The 19,047-nt window shown below is 42.8% G+C and overlaps 1 protein-coding gene across 3 annotated transcripts in view; it reads right to left on the bottom strand.

Annotated features, from left to right (window-relative positions):
- The window catches only part of Chd7 (chromodomain helicase DNA binding protein 7), a 184,004-nt gene extending 174,377 nt beyond the window's left edge, over window positions 1-9,627 (bottom strand). For all 3 annotated transcript variants that reach the window (XM_046460511.2, XM_046460514.2, XM_046460512.2), the window contains exon 1: window positions 9,342-9,627. The gene's annotated coding sequence lies outside the window, so the exon portion shown is untranslated. The remainder of the gene's footprint in view (window positions 1-9,341) is intronic.
- Window positions 9,628-19,047: the final 9,420 nt, after the last annotated feature.

Genomic DNA, 19,047 nt, shown 5'->3' with positions numbered 1-19,047 from the left:
TCTTGGTCAATCTTAGGTACCAAGATGTTCCAAGATGCCCCACAAATGCAGAAGGCATAGAGGAAATATGAACAAAAACAATCTGGCTTGATAAGACAGAGAGAGCAAAGGGGCATGATATATGACTACAGTATGTTGCTGGTATTTTTGCTTATTTGAAGCAAGCTTCAGAGTTGGTTAGGTGGCAAAGTTTTCATGAAGGTTATCCCATACAGATTCTATAATCTGGTCAATGTGGATTCAAATCACTCCTCCCCATCTTACAAGTGTTGCAGAGTCCTGGGCAATGTAACCCCTCAGCCCTCTCAGTCTCCTTATCTATAAAATGGGAATAACAATTCTACTTAGTACTTGGAGTTGTTCTGATGAGTAAAATAAATGATCCATTAAAACACCAGTTGGGAGGGAGCAGGGTTGTGGCTCAGAGGCAGAGTGCTTGCCTAGCATGCGTGAGGCACTGGGTTCGATCCTCAGCACCACATAAAAATAAACAAATAAAATAAAGGCATTCTGTCCATCTACAACTACAAAAAAAAAAAAAAAAAAAAAAACCCACTCAGTGTAATACCTAACCAACTCAAAATGCTCAATAATTGTCAACTAGTGATTATGGTTATTACAGTTATTTTAAAGTTCATTTTACTTCATTGCCCCAACACATGAGGAAAAGGGTACTGTTTCTGAATTTAATCAAGATTTTGAAATTCTCAGGATGAGTCTGCATGATTTTTCTGACAAGATCAATACACCTGCAATTGGTCAAAGCAAAATTTCAAGCACAAACAAGGTCAAGTACACAAGAATATAAAATACTGCAACAGAGACTTTTTCAAAAGTTCACTTTAAGGATCCAGATTTAAGTTTCACTACACTTTAAATCACAACACAAAGAACTATTTTTTATTGTATTCCTGTGCTCAAACTGATTTTATTATTCACTTAGTTCACCAGCAGGCTTGTATTGGAAACTTAAAAGCATGCTTATAATTCTTCAAGGGACTTCTCACTATTTACCTGCTTAGTATAATATTAAAGATGTTTAATAGTTTTTAGTGTGTTGAAATAATATGCACATCTATAATTATGTGTATCAATAATAGATTTCAAAATGTTTATGGTTTCTTCTCAAAAGGATAAAAAGGGGACAAAGTGCACTCTTTAAAAGGTCAAGGTAATCTCCCAAACCTGCTGCAGAACTAGGAGGAAAATTAATTACCAAGGAAGAGTTATCACGTACCCTTTATTAGACACACTGCAAACACCGTGTGGACATTTGTTTCAAGTTGAGGAGACTAGGGAGAGTAGGTGACATATCAATACTAACGTGTGTCTAATTCCCTGCACAAATGCTGGGTGTGGAAACCCTGGCTGCCTGCAGTCCCTGCTCAAAAGCAGTGGTTCTTTGCCCCACCTGCACACTGATGAAATAGGTGGTAGAAAACTCAAATCCAAATCTGCTACATGACCTATGCTGCCACCTCAGCCAGTTCAGAAGTCAGGAGGCGAGGAGGCCCCCCTAAACGTATCCTGTATGCCTCCAATAAAAGCCACATCACAAGAACCTGTATGCACTTTTCCAGTTAGAGCCTGCACCCCTCAGATAAAAATGCTCTCTCAAACTACAAGAACATACCACTGATCGGACCAAACAGAAAATAGAAAATTTAAAGCCAACAAGTTGAAGACAGACAATTAGAAATAAACTACAGATAAGTAGGTGGCACAAGACCATCTCAAGCCAAGATCAGCACACCAAGGTTTTGTGCTATTCTTCACTCAGGAAGCTTACTTACCTTGAATTTAAATTTATTCAAATCATTCAAAACCACTAGAGGTAGAGCCCATCACCACAGCATATACCTGTAATCCCAGCAACTCAAGAGGCTGAGGAAGGAAGACTGTGAGCTCGAGGCCAGCCGCAGCAACTGAGACCCGGTCTCAAACAAAAAGAACCGGGATGTAGCTCAGTGCTAAAGCACTCCTGGGTTCAACCCTCAGAAAAATAAATAAATAAATAAACCACTAGAGGTGAAGGCAAGAGTCATGAGTCATGTCCCCACAACCAATTAAACCCTACATTAGTCTATGAAGCCACACAATCTTGCCCATCTGAAGGAGACAGAAAGTTACTCTGGTGGACCAGACAAGTCAATGGCCACCAGAAAGGCCTAGGAGGAATACACAGTAGCAACAAGAGCACCTTTGAAACCAATCCCTAATAAAGACAGAGTCTCAGGGAGAACATCTGTATGCACACCAAGAACAAAATCTCACTTATAACAACAACAACAAAGGATTACCTTTATGCTAGCCAGAACAAAAATACAACATTTATCCTAAGAACCTTTTTTTTTTGTTTCAAGGTTAGTGTTCAGAATTTTCATTATTTGTTATCTCATGTAATATTAAAGTCTGATATTCAAAAGCCTTTCTGGATTTATTCATCCACCAAAAATCATGCAGTATAATCCACTTTTTATAACAACAAAATGGCTTTGAAGATAATTTACGTATTAAACTGGTTTATACACTCTCACTTAAAAACCAGGTGTGTAGAGGGCTGTTATTTTTTTCTCCACAATTTTTTAAATAACATAATCATTTCTACTGCACTTATAGACCGTAACTATCTTATAAAACACAACATACTCCAAGAGAGCAGCTCAGTCCTGAGAGCACAGTACCCACCAGCTCTCTCCAGAAGCCCAAGGAACTAGCAACAGAAAGCAGCCTCCAGAAAAGAAGATCCAGGAGAACAAAATGTAATGTGGCAAGATCTGGTTAATGCAGGATTCCAGGCTCAGCCTACAATTAGCAAACTCCTACAAAGTGCTACACATTAGGCAAGCAACACTGGCTTCCTCCCCCTCCCATTTCCCTAACCCACCAGCAATCCCTAGTGGGCTCACCAAACACTAACATCTTTTGGGGGGAAGCTAGCAGATTATTTCTGGAAAGTTTCAGAATGGGACTAACAATGCAAAGATGACTAAAACAACTGTTATCATGATCAGTTATCAGCGCACTTCAGTCAAGAGATCAAGAACGTATGATTCTTCTTCCTCAAATCTGATCCCAGTCAGGTGTTCCCTGCCTCCCTGAAATAGTATCACCAGCTAGACAAGCAGGCAATATGCTAAAAACATACAACTCCAAGAGTGGTCTCTCCCCAAGAGCACATCTATACTCAAGCCAGATTGATTTAAACTCCTAAATATTTCTCAAATCTTTTTTTCTCCATCGTCATGGCCATCAATCTAGTCCAAATTCTTGCTATTTCCCCATCCCTTGAATCAAAACAAAAGCAGGTAAGATACCACCCACAACCTATTCTCCTTTCTCCACCAGCCTACCAACTCAATCTTCTTCAAAACACCATTCTGCTCATGTCAAATCTGCTTAACACATATCAGTAGCTCCAACTGCGTTCTTTAAAAAATCCCAAATTCCATACCCTGTAAACCCTGTGCAAGCTGGATACTGCCTGCCTCTCGGGACCCATCTCGAAATTCTGTGAAGGCCTCAAACATGCGGCCTCCCTCAAGTCACTTGGCACTGCCTGGAATGCCCTTACCCTTTCTTCTACTGCTGCGTAGGTGGCAGTACTAAAGCCATTCCTCAGGGCTAAGACCACATGCATGTGGTTGAATCCCAAAGTCAAAAGCTTTCACTCTTTCCATTATCCACTGCACAGCAGCAGCTTTATTTACTTATTTATTTATTTTTGGTAGGTCTACCATATTTTCTCATGTCACCACTGTGTTCCCAATTCATAGCAGTCTATCTTTCAAGTAGCAGGTACCCAATAGTTGACTCAATAAATAAGAAAATAGATTAAACAGGAAACCTAATCAAAGTCCAGAATCACTTGCCACAAAAACCAAGACTGATGCCTATGCAGGTAGTGTGAGGCTCAATGGTCCACTTAAAAAATATCTCCAACTTCACATTAGCATAAGCAAATGAGACTGAGAACCAACCAGACTTTTACCAAGTTTAATGTTTCTTCATTAATTGACTACACTTTTTATTTTAAAAAATAATTTTTTAAAAAAAAAGATGTTTTTAATTTTCAAAGTAAAAGCAAGACAAACCCTCCCAAAGAAATACTTCTCTGAGAAAACAATTATGTTTGCAGTTGCCTAACACTGGTAAAAATGTACAGAAATCTAGTTATGGTAATGAATACATGCTTCTAAAGTGAAAACAGTAATCAAATCTTGAAATAATTATCATTGCATTTTTCTAGATGGATAATCATAGTTTTAAAAAAGAAAAGAAAGAAAACTTCAAACCCAGTAGAGGTAAATTATTATTGGCTTTAAGAACACCTTTAAGAGCGATGTTTTTATATGCTGTAGAAGCCAGAAGGTACTTTTGACTCTTACATGAAGACAGAGTCTTTTCCAAAGCCAGCTCAGTCTCCAACAAACACACACCCAGCAGCTCTCCTACAAGGCACTTTGCTAGGCACCAGAGGACAACTGTGACTAAGATAGGTTCTGTAGTAACTGGGTGACCAGCCAGAGGCAGTTTGTTTAATTAATCTCTCTGGACTCTAGTTTCTTAATTTGTAAAATGAGAAAGTTCAACTAGCTCTCTAAGGTCCTCATGCTCTAAATATCCAACGACTCTAATAATTATAAAATGAATTTATATTTGACAATATCATTATGATTTCCTATTTCTATTTACCCTTTTTATCACACAGATGTGATTTCATTTAAAATTTCTAATACATTGATAAAAGAAAAACAGAGGAGCAAGAAGTGTTTTTAATTACTTCTCTTCTCTTAACCACTACATAATCAGCTTTGAACTTAAGCCATAACTGCAACCTGAGAGACCCAAATTGCAACAAATCATTCCAATTTTATATTTGCAGAAAACCAAGTGATCGTTTACTCCCAATTTTTTTTTATATTTTTACATCATCAAACTGGTGATTTCTTTAAATGTCAAAAGATTTTTTTTTTTTACAAGACTAAAAAATAGTCCAGCATAGTGGTGCACACCTGTAATGCCAATGAGTCCCGAGGCTGAGACAGGCCAGCCTTAACAACTTGGCAAGACCCTCAGCAATTTTAGAAGACCCTGTCTCAAAATAAAAACTCAAAAGGGGATGTAACTGAGGGGTAAAGGGCCCCTGATTTCAGGCCCCAGTACCAAAAATAAAAAATAAAAAATGAAGCATAAAGTTTTCACAAGAAAGAGGAATTATTTATCTCCCAAACTAACAAAGCTATGATGATTTTAGAAAACTGTTAAGTTTGGAGAATGCTAAATTCTGACTTTTGAATGACATAAAAAGAAGAGCTCTTTTTCTACTCGTGTCCATATTTGAATAAGACAATTTAGAGTCACACAGTGCTAATATGGTCCTGACATCATCTCAAAAATCACCCAAAATATTCCTTCTCCATTCTTTCTAGTGAATTTAGCTAAGCAACCTACATACATTTATATGCCTATGTGTTTTGCACATAAAAATTACTTGAATTTTGAAAATGAATCACTTTCTAAACATGAAGTTTTAAGAGCCATTTTTTGTAGTCAAACACTTTGTTCAGCCCTAAACATTTTTATTCTTGCAATGCCTTATTTATAGTACATGGTTATAAGATGTTCATGCTGTTTGCTAGGCCATGGTGCTTGCCATCAAACCCAAAAAGCTATATATGGATAACGAAGGATATGAATGGTAACTAGTACCTCTAAAGTTAATCTTAAAAGTCAAAGACAAGTATTTAGTAACTCATAGAAAGAAATCTCTCTCTTAGTAGATGATAAACTCCCTGAGAGAAAGTACTGCCTCTTATCCCTTGTTTTACACATGGAAGGCTTGCCAAGCGTTGCCTAATGGAAATAAACCAAATGCTTGGTAACTGGAGGCAAGCAAACTTTCTCATGCACAGGGAGTAAAATGCTGTAATCCTAGGTTTGAAAGAACCACCCTAAATTTGGCACTTACATGGCTTTTATGGGTTACACAGCAGGTACACAGATGAAAATAATCTTTTTCTTTAGGTCTGTTTAAAAACTCAAAGTATGTAATTATTGAATTTGCATCTGTAATAGGAAAAGATTGTAACATTTCCTTGATACACAGTATTATTAATGTACTTCTCAGAGGTTCGTTTTAACTGAATAAAGGTATGGGTAGCCTAGAAAATTCTTATTATGGAAAAAGTTTTTGAAAAATGATTAAAAACTAGACCAAGTCCAGGTAAACCTATGCAGGTACTATTTAAAACTAAGTTACTAAATATGTTATTTTAAATTTGACTTCCATATTTTCAACTTGGAAGGAAGAGTGCTAGTTTCCTAGAAAGAAAAGTGTTTTGAGATTTTAACCACCACCTATACAACCACTCTTTATCATTTCTCTATTCTGCCTTCCATGTCAAGACACAGAAAAGGAAGCAATTTTTTTAAAAAAAGCTACTTTAAGAATAAATTCATTGATTAAACCAATATAACTAGAGTTTAGATTCCCATAGCAGTGTTTTGTTATAATTCCTTCCTTATCTAGAAATTCATTCGAAATTAAGACCATAAACCTACAGCAGAATTTATCAAACTTCAACTTAGAATTTGTACCGAGAGAAAAATAGGAAACATTGAGACTATAAATAATAAAGCACAGAGCACCAGAAAAGAATTCCAATTCCTAAGAGTTGGGCTAAGGAAATTCACCTGTTACAAGTCTGACAAAAATCCATTATGTCCCTTAATCAGATTATTTTTTAAAAATGGGGGGATGCCATATTTCCACTACTGGACAACATTAAAAAAAAAAAAAAAAAAAAAAAAAAATAGCTGCTAAAATTTGCAGCTCCGGTCCTTTTCCAATTCCAAATTCTGATTTTACTTTATAACTTTTTTTCTGCAGTAGTTGTTCAGGGAAAATAAACTTTTCACGAGAAAACTGGAAGGCGTAAAATGTCTCCTCCTTATCACCTAGAAAGGCAACCCGAGTCCTACTCCGTGCCCCAAGCATCTAGCTTTCAGCCTCTTTATTATCATTGTCAATGAATGGGCCCCAGTCAAATGAAAGCTGCCATTTTAGGGTAAAGACTGGAGGGCTTCTGTTGTGCAACAGCAAGACAAAAACACTGCGCGACAGATGTACTCTGGGGGCTGGGGGAAGGATTCAACTTCATAAAATCACTGCTCAAGTTATTTCTGAAATAGGAATTACCCAGTACTTGGACATTACAGCAATCTAAATGTAATTATAACTAGGATAAATCAGGTACTCATACTGCTAAGGTCATAGTCACTAAGATTTTTTGTCCCCGTTAGAATAGATCTGTGAGGAAATAAAGAGATGTATTTTTCCCTACTGATTATTACGTACGATGAGTACTTCCCCCCCACACACACACTTACTGAAAGAATTGGGGGAAAATAACACTCAACCCCTTAGTAAGGTATCGTCCACTGCAAAGACAGCTTAAATTAAATTTTTTAGAAAATAAAAATCAGGCCCTTCATATAATCCTTTAAAACTAAATAAAGATATTTAATGTATTCCAGAAATCAAGCCCAGAGGATAGGTACATTTTAAGATAAGTTATTTAAATCGATTGCTAGATAATATACAATGGGAAACTAAAAAGTATACTTAGCAAGTGGAAAGCTGGATAGTGTATCTAATTCTAGCAATTCAAAAGGAAACTCTCCATGTGGGTTGCTACTTTTCTTTTGTCCATTGTCTGTTCAGAAGAGGGGGAAAAAAAACTAGTTTAAAACCAAGGCGTGAACAGTCTCTAAAAGTGACCTCCAGGAAAACCGTCCTACCCTAGCCCGAGCACTCCCCGCACCGCCCGCTCCATGGGGGCGCTCACAAAGCGGGCGACCGGCCGGGAGTTTGGGGTGCGCTCCCACGGCGCGGGGCTACTCGAGGCAGAGCCATCCGGAGAAAGGCGGCTCGGTAATGATGGCTGCTCGGGGCCGGCGGCTCCTTCCCCGGAGCCTCCTGACCAGCCCCCCCAACCCCCGCCCCGTGTCCACCGACCTCCCCCCACCCCGGCCGCGCTTACCCCGCGCCGATGCGCCCGCCCCGCACCGCAGCCCACCCGGTGTCCGCGCCCCCGCCCGAGCCCCGCGTCTCCAGCGAGCCCAGTCCCTGGTGCGAACCAAACAAACAACGCGTCCCCCGCCGCCCTCCTTCCTCTCCCCGCTGACCGCTTGGCCTCCAGCCACCTCACCGGTTCACGCTCCGAGCCGCGGCTCTCTGCGGGGCAGAGCGCACCCGGGCCAAATCGGGGGCCACCTGGTGACCCCCTCCCCGGCGCTGATCCCCGGCAGGCTGGGGGGTTGGTGGGGGCGAAGGACCCGAGTTGCGTTAGGGGATTAAAGTAGCTATTATGCAGTCGCCGCCGCCGCCACCACCGGCCCGGCCAGCTCGGCAAGGTGGGGTCCCCTCCTTGCCGCGCCTCCCCGCGCTGGTCCCGGCCCGACTCCCTTTCTTCTCCTCCTCGCGCACTTGGGAGCCAACGGGGAGCCCTAGGAGCCCCGAGCTGCAGGCTCGCAACTCCGCGCCCGCGGCTGGCACCGACTGGGCTCGGGACGCCCCCCGCACCGCGTGTTCGCGCCGCCCCCGCCCCACGCGGCGCCCCGCGCACTTTCCCCGCCGCCAACCCACCTCGCCCGGTGGCCGTCCCCTCGCGGGCTGGCGCCGCAGCGCCGGGAGGGACGCACTTTGTTCGCGCCCGTGCGGCTGCCGCTCCCGGCGAGCGCGGCGTGGTCGGTCCGGAGCGGGGGGCGGGGGCGGGAGGCGGGGGTCGCCGCCGTCCCCGAGCCACCGCCGCCGACGCTCAGCCGCCCCGCGCCCGCGCGCCCATCGCCCGCTCGCACTTGAGTTGAAGCCCAACTTTTCCTCCTTCCCTTTTCTCTCGAATGGAGCCGGCAACTCGTGCTCGGCGCCGGCGGGAGGAAACGCGCTCGCGCTCCCCCGCGCGCAGACACGCTCCCTCCTGTCCCCCGTCCCCCCCCAACGCCGGCAGCACAACAAAAAGCCATTTACATGCGAGGAAGTGACCCTCGGCCGCACCGCGCGCCCCCGCCGCCGCCAGTCCTGCGGACGCAGGCAAAAGTTGGGGCGCCGGGCGGCGCTCCGGGCGCGGGTTCGGGCCCCGCGGGCGGCGACGCCGGCGACACGGCGCGGGCGGCGCTGCGCTCCTGCGCCGGCCCCGGCCCCCGCCCGCCCTCGCCCCTCGCCCCGCACACGCCCAACTCCTCGCTCCCAACTCCTCGCGCGGCCCCGGCCACGGCCCGGAGCGATTTCCTGCCGCCGCCGCCCCTCCCGGGGGCGCCGGGCGAACTCTCGCGCTCACCGGGTCGGTCTGTCGGGCTCCTCCGCTGCCTTGTGCCGAGGGGAAAACAAAACGCAGAGCGGGCTCCGGAGTTGGCTCGGCGGCCACGGCCAGGGGGCTGAATCCACGGGCGCGGAGTTGACCAGGGGCGAACGGGGCTCTGGCGAGTTTCAGGGTCTCCGGGTCCCCGGGCCGCCTCCTCCGCGGCGCTCCTTTGTGTAATTTCACTCGATTCAAGTTTAATCCGATAGTTCCCGAGCACGAGCGCGTCCGCACCACCACGGCTCAACCCCCGCGCCGCCGCCGCCGCCGCCACCGCTGCCGCCGCCGCCGCCGCCGCGGCCCCAGCACGCCAGCGCCTGCGCGCGCCCCGCACGCCGCGCGCGCCCGGGACCGCGGGGCCGCGCGCGCCCGCCGCGCGCGCCCGCCGCTGGCTCCCTCCGCGCCGCGCCCGCGCCCGCGCGCCGCCACCTGACGTCAGGCGCGCCTGGTATAATTTATGCAAGAATTCGGCCGGGGTGGCGGAGGCCGAGGGAGAGGCCGAAAGAAAGGGGGCGGCGCGGGGCTGCGGGGCCGCGGGCTGCGAAGGGCGGGCTGGGCGCCACTTCCCGTCCCCGGGCGGGCGCCGGCGCTGCGGGCGGTTCTCCCCACCGGCGGGTGCGCGGTCTCCGCGCTGCCTTTCTCGCTGGGCTTCTTGGAGCGCACGGCCGCGGCGGCGCCCCGGGCGCGGACTGGAGAGGGTGCCACGTTTCCCCGCGCAGCACCTTCGCGGAGTCAGGGTGCGCCGCCCCGGGGCAGGAAGCGGAGGCTCCGAGCCGACAGCGATCCTCTTGGCCACAGCGAAAGGTTTCCAACGCTGTGCGAACGGCGGCGGCTGGAGGTGTTTGGATGTCTCTTCTGTAATTATCCTTCAACTTGAAATTATTTTCCCACATGAAATTATTTGGAATGGTCACATTCCATTTCAAATAGATTCATTCCTGCTTCTCCACATTGCTTTCCTACCACCTTGGTGATAGGACAGCCGAATCCACCACTAAATCAAAAAGTTCAACTAGATACCGTTGATTTTGTTGACTTTGATACCATGCCAAACCAAAAAAGAAAGAAAGAAGATACAGAGCGCAATGGTTAGGAAACAAAGAAATAGGATGTGTGCCCATCATTAAACGTGTCAGGACTAGAATGTTTTAATCATTCTTTGGCCAATTTGGCAATTGTAAATGATCTTCTAGTCTTAAATATCCGACCTTCTTGTTCTGTTTGTTGTTGTTGTTGTTGTTGTTGTTCCTAGTACAAAATGAATATTAACCTTAGAGAAATTTTTGTTTTACTAATTTTCCTTTTAGGAAATATATCTTCAAACATATATTAACCACTTTCAATGTGCAAAATGCTGAGCAAGAATAATTAATAAACTCAACAATTGTAAACTTTGAGATGATTTTATTAGGTTAAAGATGACACTTATTTTGAAATTAAGGAAAGAATTTATATTAACCACTGATTATCCTATGACAGAATAAAGCAAGTTGCTATTATTGGAGTCCAAAATAAACTGAGAAAATGCAAAACTATGTAAAATATACTTATCTCATTCAGTATTTTCTGGTTACACTGCCTGTATTGCTAAGCCTAGATTCATAGTATTTCTGTTTGGACAAAAGACTTATCAAAACTATTTCGTTGGGTGGCTACTACAAGTATTCATTAACTAAGTTTGATTATCTTAAACTTTATTACTAAAACATTTGTTTCCTAACAGTAGTTAACAATTTTATAAATATATGTTACATTATATTGTGGTTTACTAAGATGCACTGCTTTTAGCTTTATTTGACCATATAATTAAGTTGTGTTTTAAAAGAAACATTTTAAAAAAATTTTTTTAGTTTTATATGGACACAATACCTTTATTTTATTTGTTTTTATTTTTATGTGGTGCCTGGATCGAACCCAATGTCTCACACATGCTAGACAAGTGCTCTACCACTTAGCCACAACCTGGCCCCAAGAAATAAACATTTTAATCCAGGAATTAACAAACAAGAAGAGTAACACCATAAAATGAATTCTGACATCAAAAAATTTGATGATAATAAAATCAACCTTTTTTTATAGTCCCATATTATAAACCAAGAATCACAATTTATAGTTCTTCATTTCCACTAAGTCTCTGTCTCTTGAAGAAAGCATATGGGGAGTACTTTGGAGTGTGTGTGAGTGGGGGGGGGGGGAGAGAGAGAAATAAGAACAGAATGCTTAGAAAGAAATCACTCATGCCTGATTATATTAAAGTACATTTTTTTAAATGGTGTGACATAAAGGAAAGTATTTCTTATCTTTTGTAATACATCTCAGCCCAATATCAGATAGATATACATCTATTTCAAGGCAATTTACAAGCTAAGAAATATGGCATCTGCCTATGGTGAAGCTATATTTCAATTAACTTCTGATCAACAAATAGAATTAAGTGACTCTGAGGAGGTCTCTTTGCCCTTTGTACTTGTCACTAGAATGTTAGGAAACTTCCTTTTGACCAGAAATAGTAAAATAGTACAACGAGTATACAAAGTTAAAAAATAGCCCCTGCAGCTCATCTCTAACTTTCTCTTCTTTTCCTGATCCTTGTTCTGAGCCAAGATGAAGTCTATGCTTTTAGAATTTGTACTGGTGCAACACTTTAAAAGCTTAAAAAAAAAAAAAAACCTCTGGGGCAAACTCCTAGGCAGAAGTGTCCCACCTCCTACCACCCCACCACCCACCACCCCATCCCCCCATTCTTAAGACTGAACCATTTTCTCTCCTTTTGCTTCACTGTTGAAGTTTTCCCAAGGAGACTAATTTGAATTCTCAAGCTTTGGGCCAGATAAGGGTCATTCACAGATGAGTGTAAATTCATTCATTGGGTTGCTTTTTCTCCTAACTGAAACTAACAGTTTTAAAGATTTAGTCATTCATTCAACATTGATTGCCTAAGAGGTTCCAGGCATGGTTTTAAGTGCTTGTGAACAAAACAGAAAACTTCCTGCCCTCATAGAGTGTGCAGTCTAGGAGGGATTGGTAGTTTCAATTTGTTGATAAGAAGGAAAGGCAGTTTTGGAGTCTGAGTCTGGAATATAGGACAGGTCTGAATTAGTAACCAGAGGTCAATAGGAAGGCACTAGAGACCTGGGAGGAGGAATGCTAATGGATGAAGTGGGCACCAACAGAAAGCTGTTAAGAAAAATACCAGAGATCTATTACAAAAAGATCTAGGCCCCATGAAATGAATGGAAGCAGTCTCTTCTAAGAACTCAGAGTAATGCTAACTGACCTATTGTTCCACTGTGTTACTGCTTAGGCAAACAAATGTTTGTCTCTGCTTGGGAAAATTGTCCATAATGTATCAAAGTGTAATACTTGGGCAGGTGAGGGTGCATAGGACAAGGAGGCAGAAAATTTGCACATACTGAAAGACACCCTAACTTCTAGGATGTTTATTAAAACTTAAGTCCTATTTGTCTCTTCTTCCAAGTGTTTTGAACTTTAAAATACAATATAAATTACACTAATTCCAGTGTTGAGGACATACTTGAATGCAATTTTGAAACTCATTGTTGAAATTGTGCTCAAAATCCATTTGCAAGTCATAGAAAATAACTCTTTAAGGCCATATCTCTTTTTTTCCACTAAAAACTGTTATTCTACTTCAGAATTCGCCAAATGCCTTTGACTCTCTCCAAACAATACATTTGCCTTTAAATGATGAAGACCTACTGCCATTGAAGGTATGTAGAAACAAAAATAAACATATAGATATGTAGAGGGTTATAAATACTGAAGAAAACACCAGAAACAAATTTTCAAAACACACACACAGAGAATTGAACACTTAACTACTGAACCACATCCACAGCTCTTTTTATATTAAGTTACTCAGGGCCTCGTTAAGTTGCTGAGGCTGGCTTGGAACTTTCAATTATCTGCCTCAGCCTCTCAACTTGCTGGGATTACCTGAAGGTACATCACTGCAATAATGGCTTCTTTTCCCCTGTAATTTTTTTCCCTGTAAAAGGAAGAACACAGCAAGGTGCACTGGTGCACTCATGTAATCCCAGCAACTTGGGAGGCTGAGACAGGAGGGTAGCCAAGTTTGAGACCAGCCTAGGCAACTCAGTAAGACCTTGTTTCAAAATACAATAAAACAAGCTCAGAGTGTTGCTCGGTGATGGAGAACTTAACTGAGCATGTGCAAGGCCCTGGGTTCTTCCACCAAAGGGAGGGAGGGAGGAAGAAAGGGAGGGAGGAAGAGAGGAAGGAAGGAAGGAAGGAAGGGAGGGAGGGAGGAAGAAGGAAGGAAACTGACTCATCCAGTTGGAAATGGAAGTGCTGGTGTATTTGTTAGAAAATTGGTCAAACTCTTTTTTAAAAAGATACATTATATTACATAGTCTAAAACTACAGCCTCCCACATGACAGCCTTTTTCTATTAGATATACTGCTTTGAAGTTACTGTTTAGTCACTCTTATACCAATGCAAGTGCACCTGGCTTTTGTTCCTCTGTATTTACTCATTTCTTGGGCTGGGGATATAGCTCAGCTGCTAGAGCTCTTGCCTCACATGCATGGGGCCCTGAAAAGACTCATTTGTTTGTTGGGTTTGTTTTTGTTTTGTTTGAAGGGTGCTGTTTATGTCTTTGTTTGGGGCAGTACTGGGAATTGAACCTAGGGCTTTATACATGTTAAGCATGTGCTCTGCACTCTGCCATTGAACTACATCCCCAACCCTCTCCTGGGTTTTTAATATGGATAGCATATGAATATGAATTGGTTCAATTATTTTTCTGAAGATTCTTTTCAGGAAATTTTTCTTGAGGTACATTCCTGTGCTTTTTCATTTATCAGGTATATGTGGTATGAAGTGTTTAGCAGTAAGTCCACAGTATCTGTTAAGTAAGCAGATAGTATATTGGTTTGAAATTGTTAGATAAAATTCCCATTTCATCTCCATTAGCCCAGAATACTGTAGAAGCCTTTGATGGCAACTGTCAAGGATGATAAGGTCAAGATATCAGTAAACAAAAGCCATTAGGACTAGAATTAAGCCATTGTTGGCTCCCAAAGATAGCCAGTTTAGCTGTTTGAGTCATTCTTCCAGCAGACTTGTGTGTGTGTGTGTGTGTATGTGTGTGTGTGTGTGTGTGTGAGAGAGAGAGAGAGAGAGAGAGAGAGAGAGAGAGAGAGAGAGAGAGAGTTATGTGAGATTGAACCCAGGGATGCTCTACCACTGAGCTACATCCCTAGCTCCTTTTTCATTTTATTTTCGAGACAGGGTCTCACTAAGATGCCCAAACTTGTCTAGAAATTACAATCCTCCTGCCTAAGCCTCCCAAGTCTCTGGTATTACAGGTGTGCACTGCTGTCCCAGCTATGAAAATGTTTTTTTAATGCCTGCAAGTGCCCTACTCTCTGCTACCATTGGGGACATGGTAAGCTCCCTGTCTTCAAGAAGTTCATAGTGCATGCAGCATTTAAAAAAAAAAAAAGAAGAAGAAGAAAGAAAAAAGGATTGATTCTGGGCTGGGGATATAGCTCAGTTGGTACAGTGATTGCCTAGCATGCACAGGCCCTGGGTTCAATCCCCAGAACCATCAAAGAGTGGTTCTTGCTGCTTGGGATAGCAAAGCAGGCTTCCTAGAATGCAGAAGACATGGACTCAGTGTTGAGTAAGCAAAGAACTTCATCACAGTAAGGAGGGTCATGAGAAAAGCATGGATAGGGAGAAGGACTCCCAAGAGAACAAAGTGGTTCAGTGGTCCTAGAACCTAATGAGTTCAGGTTACTGTAGGTGGTTCCCTTGTGAATGGAACATGGCAGTTGAGTCACTTTTCCTCCAGTGTTCTCTAACAGCCCCCACTTCCAGGATGAGTTGGCTATTCTTCCTTTGTTCTCCCAGAGACACCCATCCTCCATCACTACATGCTTATGTTGGACTAAAATGAATTGTTGTCCTATCTTCTCATTGGGTTGTGAGCTACTTGGAGTAAGGACTATTAACACTACTAGTTACTTACTGTAGAGCCTCCCCTTTAGAATGTGCTCAGTAAATCCCTGCACAAGTGGCAGGGCTGGGGAGGTGGGGGGAGATTAGAGAATAGAAAGGGCTAAGGAGAGCTCTCAACTTCATCCCACAAGTCAGGGACAGTCACTGAAGAGTGTTTAGCAAGACAAGAGCAAGTCAGATCTGCACTTATAAAGATCTCTCCAAAAAAGGAGAAAAGTGAGGAGGATCTCTGAAGGCAAGAAAAGGGAAGATATAAAGCAACTGCCAACTTCTTTATGCTGCCCAGACTCAAACATCACTAAATGCTTATCATGGGGTTGGTCATCAGATGGGGAAGAGTAGGCAGAAGTGAAGAAGTGCCCCTCCCTGTGGTAGAGGAGGGCAGTACATTGTCTGGAAGGAGCAGTTGAGGAGTGCAGGGAGCAGTGGGTCCAAAGTGGCACTGCCACCAACAAGGTGGCACAGCCACTTTACATTACATCTTCATCTCCTTACACTCAGTTACCAGGTCCAGTATTCCAGGCATGGTGTCACCAAACATATCCTAAGTAATATTGGGCAATCCCTTAAGCATATCCATTTCTAGTCTAATACATGGAAGTCTGCAGTGCTAACTTAGGTAATAATAAGATACTTTGATAAAATATTTAACTGGAAAAAATACAGTGGAATCTTCATCGTATAGTTATTGGGCACTTATTCTGCATCACACACTGTGCCTGGCATTGCAAACATGAAAACAATGCAAATTCTGCCCTGGAGGAGCTCCATGAATCTATCGGAGGGTAGAGGACAAATGTTTAACCATGTCATTGCAATCAAAAGGTGTACAATAGTGGTATAGTAATAGCTCAGAAGAAGGGACAACTAATTCTGTTTCTGCTCAGATAGGTAGGGGAGTCTTCACAGAGGATATAACATTTAAACCTAGCTTTGCTGGTATTTGATGGCCAGGGATGAGGACAATCACCAGGCAAGAAAAACAGCTAAAATATGCCCGGAACCAATGGCTAATGTCAGCACTGCAAGTAATTTCACTCAGTTAGACTAGCACATGGAAGGAAGATAGGAAGGTAGGAAGGAAGGAAGGAAGGAAGGGAGGGAGTGAGGGAGGGAAATGAATAATAGAGCCAGATCAGAAAAGGTTTGTAGCATTTAAGGAACTTTAACCTTATTGTATACATTGTGAAAAACCTTGCAAAGACACTCAGCAGGAAAATGATCAGGGCAAACGTAGATGTATTGGGTATGTGGCCCAAACATCAGAGCTGTTGGCATCAATGATTGTCTATATTTGGCATGATGAGATGATAGAGATTTTAAAAAGATGTTAGAGATATTTAGCTGACATATATTTAAGATGTGGCATATTAATGTTGGGAAGTAAATGACAGGGAGAGGTGAAGATTCACTTCTGAGTTTCTGTGGTGAGTGACTTAGTAGCTAGCTACATCACTTACCAAGATAAAGAAAAAGATGGGAACAATTTACAAAAGAACATAGGGTCTTGTTGTGGGAATTGAGGTCAGTTATGTAACATTCAGCTGGGGGTGCCCATTAAATAAGAGGTGTGAATGTAGAAGATTGATCTGGTCTTGAGATGTGGGTATAAGAAGTATGACTGGAATGGATGAGGGTGCTTGGGGAAACATGCAATAGAAGAAATCCAAAAGATAAGCAAAATATTTTTCATTTATTTATTACTGTATTTCATAGAACCACCCCAAAATTTAATGTCTTAAAACAACAAATGCATCTGATGGTTGGTTGGAGGTTGAGCTTAGTTAGGAAAGCCAGGTAGTTGAATCTCTCTCTTCTCTACCTTTAATTCTATCTCTCTCTATTTCCATTTGGTTCTATATTTTGATCTTCCTCATGACATACCAGCCTCTGGCAAGTGCTCTAAAAAGGCAAACCCCAATGCACAAGCCCTTAGCAGGCACCTGCTTACTTCAGATAGACTGGTTTTCCATTGACCAAAGTTCCATGGTCAAGCCTACAATCAATAAAACAGGGAAGCTGGATGTGGTGGCACCCACCTGTAATCCCAGTGACTTGGGAGGCTGAGGCAGGAGGATTGCAAGTTCAAAGCTAGCCTCAGCAACTTAGCAAGGCCCTAAGCAACTTAGACTCTGTTGAGTCTAAGAGCGCTTGCCTAGGATGCATGAGGCACTGGGTTCAATCCCAGCACTACATAAATATAAACAAATAAAATAAAGGGATTCTGTCCATCTACAACTACAAAAAAATTAATAAAAAAATATAAAAGTAAAAATGTCTGGGGATGTGGCTCAAAGGTTAAGCACCTCTGGGTTTAATCCCTGGTAAAGAAAGGAAGGAAAAAAGAAAAGGAGAGAGAAAGAAAGAATGAACAGCACACACTCAAAAAACTGATTCATTGAGGAGCATTACTTATCCATGAAAATATATGCTAAGGAATCTGTAGGGAAAAATAATAGAGGGAAACCAAAAGAAAAGCCATTGAAGAAAAATCACATAAATAAATCCATCTGAAAGGAAAAATGTGACCTCAAGGCAGAAGAATCTCTAGAAGGGAAGGTGCAACTGTGTCCAAGGTCACAGAGAAATCAAAAAGGGATGGTATAATAGTCCTCACTGAATTTGGTCACTGTTAACTTTTTCATTTTCAAGTGTTGAGGGTACAAACTACATTGAGGAGGGTGAGAAGTTTATGGAGTTGAAAATCTGTGGGCAGTCGGTGTAGACTCCAGACTCTTACTAGAAGCTTGATTATGAAATGAAAAGAGATGGGGTAGTGTCTAGAAAGAACTCATATAGAAGAGGGGATGGTTGCTGTTATTGTCATTTTAATATCAGACAGGGTGATAAGCATTCGTTAAGAGTAAAAGACAGGGACCAGGGTTAGTGAGGGGACAACTATATAGGGAAATAAGGCTTGGGGGGGTGGTGAGGGGATCAAGACCAGGGATGATGGAAGCAGTGATACTTGGTTTTCAGAAACCAAAAATAAAAGAGGTGAGGAGGATGGACATGTAGCTCAGTGGTAGAGCATTTACCTAATGTGCTCAAGGCCTTGGGTTCCATCCCCAGTACTGCAAAAAAAGGAAAAACAAATGAAAAAGGTAGATGAAATAGCATTAAGTTTATAGGTAGAAATAGAAAGAGATTACAGACATTAAGAAAATTTGCCGATAATGCTTTGCCCTTTCTTATCAATTCAATGGTTAATCACCTGCTGAGACTGAATTGCTTATGCGTGGTCAGGAGACATGAGTGAGATGTTTAAGTTTTGGAGTAGCCACTATAGGGAGGAAAGACACTGAAAAAAAAAAAAGTGAAAAGATTCTCCTGAAATCCTGCACTGAGACTGTGAGTGGAACCAGGTTGACACACAACTTTCTAAAGTGAGGTGACCCCTTGGAAGAAGGAGTACACACACATTATAAACTGCCAGAGTCACACAAGAAATTCATTCCCTTCTTTGGAGACACAGAGGGATCACTGACTACATAGCCAGTGATAAGGCGAAGTCTCCAGGAGCCAGGCAAGATCAGTCTGGGTGATCTTGAAGCACCCACAAGTCATGGGTGCTTTATTTAAATATAGATCATGAATTATATGTGAATATGCATATGATATATGCATATATGCCTAGTCATCTCTGATCCTTTTTTAAAAAAATTTAAAACAGCTATG

Source organism: Marmota monax, unplaced genomic scaffold (genome assembly GCF_021218885.2).
Source record: "Marmota monax isolate L192 unplaced genomic scaffold, Marmota_monax_Labrador192_F-V1.1 WCK01_AAM20220418_F8-fsc00063, whole genome shotgun sequence".
Classification (NCBI taxonomy): domain Eukaryota; kingdom Metazoa; phylum Chordata; class Mammalia; order Rodentia; family Sciuridae; genus Marmota; species Marmota monax.
This window is presented reverse-complemented; position numbering and strand designations above follow the sequence as displayed.